Below are 3,184 nucleotides of genomic sequence, written 5' to 3' on the forward strand. Positions count from 1 at the left end.
TTTTTTTTTCTTTAGCATACAGATGCACAGACATGATTTTTCTTACACAAAGATTGTGGGTAGCAGATTATATCAAGACCTGTGACAGAAATGGAAATAGTGGATAGCAATTCATGAATGTACAATTATTTCAGTGGCACCTACCAAGAATGTTATTGTTTCAGAGATCTGCGGAGTAACTATGTAGGATTCAACTCACATTTTTATGAAATGCTGTTCTGTGGGCTTCCAGCTGTGATGTTCTATTTGTAAAACAGTTGTGGCACCATTCCCTTCAGGACTTTGGTTTCAGTCAAATCATTGCCGCAGGTGGAGGTAGTTGACTACAGCTCAATTTGTATATGAACGGATGTTTGAAAGTAAAAGCAATCTTTCCAATAGCTAAAACTTTTGACGTATTTTTCTGTCTGTACACTGGCAACCACATCTGTTGATTCTGGAGTCGCGTTAATAAGGATGTGGGATTGTGGAGATAAGAGGAACTGTGAAGGGTGTGAGTTGAATTCTGTGTGTTTCAAAGTGCTCTAGCACTTCGTTTCCCAGCCTGAGAGGGCAGAGCAGTTGGAGCAACTCAAAATTATCCAGTGATAGATGCAGCATATAAATGGAACTTAAAAGGATGTGTGATTTTTGATATTTGACTTTCCTTTTTAGTTGTATAATACCTGAAATAAGACATGATTTTGAAAAAGTTAATGCTTTAATATGATGGTCCCACTTCTGGAGCTGTGAGAGCTTTCTATGCATTTTGAGATCTCGTTTTGATTCTTCTCTTGTTAGCATGACAACATCTTACATCTATTTCCCTTGATAGTCACCCTCTTCCTGCAGCAGCTGCCCACTCTCACTGGGCTGCTTTCTTTTTTTCCGGTGTAAGTAGGTGTTTCCCATTTTCTGTCCTCTGTATACCTTCCTCCCTGTTCCAGTGCCCTCTCCAAATAAAAATCTAATCCTTTGATTTCCTGTTAATCTATATATTTACCTCACCTATTCAGATCTTTATGTTAATTTTTTCTTTCCCCTAGTGGGCTTTTTCCCCTTTTTTCTTGTTAAAAATAGATAATAGTTTTGTCTTTTTTTATTTGCTCCCTTAAAAGTTAATAAGCAAATAAGGTAAAAATTTTTAGAGGCTGTAGGAGGTATCAGTATTTTCATTGGACAGTACAACATTTCCAATAGGGAAGACAAGTAATATGTGTCTTCTGCTTCTTATTGCTGCCACCTACATAAGGATGTGACCTGAATTCTCCTGAAGAAGTATCATGTAAGTTTGTAGTAATTTAGTTTGTTGCATAATTGTATAACAATGCATACAGTTCCTGCATGAGTTCCTAGAGTAAATATGTTCTATGCTTGTACATTTTTCCTTGGGGTTGTGATGCCTTAAGTATTGCTGTAACATTGTGCGTAACCCCCTCCTGGGTGAAAATTCCAGGGGAAATCAGCCAGTTCATTTGCAGCATTTTTTCTTGATTTGAAAGTTGGGAGTTAAAATAGAGCACATTTAACTCCTGGTTTTTTTTTTTTGTATGTTTGTCTATCTGTGTATTATCTTCATTTTAAGAATTGTAATGCATAAATATTGCTTTCTAATGCTGGAAAAGGCAAACATATTTGTATTTTTTTGGCCCCTATTAGTATCTAGTTCAAGGCTGTCAGGGCAAGCTTAAGTAAATTAATAAATTCAGATAATTTCTCTTTTTTTATTGTGACTAATAAGGAAATTATTTTGTTTCCTGTAAAATGATGATTTGCAAAGTTCCAAGGTAGGCATAAAGATTACTGTATTTTCATTATGATTCAGATGAGTAAGGCATGAAGATGGCATGGAACCTGTGCTACACGGATGCCCGGGTCTTCTAGTGGAATCTGCAATTCTAGTGTTGATAAGACAGGCAACTCAAAGTGATCTTTTAAGAATGACTGTTTTCAGAATGTAGCTGATAAGAAATTTGGGAGGTCCATTAAGGTGTGTAAATGCAGGAGAAAACAGTTGCATGATCCTGAGATCCATAGCACCTGACATGTCCTTCTGGGTTCTGTAAGGGCTCTTTTTAAAGCATAACCAGAAAAAAGTGAAGCTTTAGTGGTAACCTCCTTTTTATCCAGTAGCTCAAATGTCATTCAATTCCTTTTGAACATGGGGTATTGAGTTCTCACATTGGTCATTAAAACCTACTTCTTTTGCTTTCACATGCATAGTAAGCAAAGGGTCTTATTTTTCCTGGGAGAGGAGAATGCTAACCTTTCTGTTAAATCTGTGCTGAAAGAAGTTCAAGGTCAACTGATTGTTGTGGGCAGGATGGGGAGAAAGACAGGAGGAGGACTGTGGCTTTGTAAACCATTTGCTGGCACTTTTGATATTAGTCCTTCCAAGAACTGCTTTATGTCTTAGTTCAGCAATTTCATTTTTCAGAATACCAGGTTCTTTTCTGAGCTGTGGCATGCACCAAGAGGAGCATCATACTGCCTAGCAGGTGTAGAATATTAAAAGTGACTTGGGAGATGATTCAAATTTGCATTTCCAATAACTCAGAAGGGACTAGAATCCAGTTCCTTCAATCTCCCTGGGAGGTCTTTTTAAGTTCTCCTGTAGTATCCTAGACAACAACGCTCAAAGACCTCAAGAGGTCATTTAGGCTGTGTCCCAACCTTAGGCAAAATTTATTGTGCTTAGAAAAACCTATTTTAAGAATCAGAATAGTTTGGGTTGGAGGGGACCTTTAAAGGCTATCTAGTCTAACCCCACTGCAATGAGCAGGGACATCTTCAGCTAGATCAGGTTGCTCAGAGCCCATCCAGCTTGACATAGCTCTCAAAGATCTCTCTTAAAATTTATGGAAGTAATTTCAACTTAGGGAAATCCTCCTGATAATTCACGTTACGTGTAGTTTTGTCAAGAATCATCAGAGAGCTAGAAATTTTTATCCTGTGTCTTCTTGGCAAGACTTCTCATCTATATCCATCTCCTTCTTAAAGTCAGTAGCATACACTTTTATTACAACATAATTTTCTACTCTCAAATATTTGAAGCACGTATAACTTAGTTTGGTACAATCATGCTGTAAAAGCTTGGAAACTAATTTCATTTGTGAAATAGAGAATTAGATCAACAATAGTAATACATTGAGTGAATAGCATTTGACAGTGAAGATTTGTGCTGGGGGGGGGGGGGGGGGAAGAA

General features: G+C 37.5%; 1 protein-coding gene across 1 annotated transcript in view; it reads left to right on the forward strand.

The window, feature by feature from the left end:
• Positions 1–3,184, forward strand: part of LOC104285682 (protein diaphanous homolog 3-like) — a 185,149-nt gene that overhangs the window by 39,911 nt on the left and 142,054 nt on the right. The window lies entirely within an intron of this gene.

The sequence above is a fragment of the Charadrius vociferus genome, unplaced genomic scaffold, assembly GCF_000708025.1.
Source record: "Charadrius vociferus isolate BGI_N301 unplaced genomic scaffold, ASM70802v2 scaffold314, whole genome shotgun sequence".
Lineage (NCBI taxonomy): Eukaryota > Metazoa > Chordata > Aves > Charadriiformes > Charadriidae > Charadrius > Charadrius vociferus.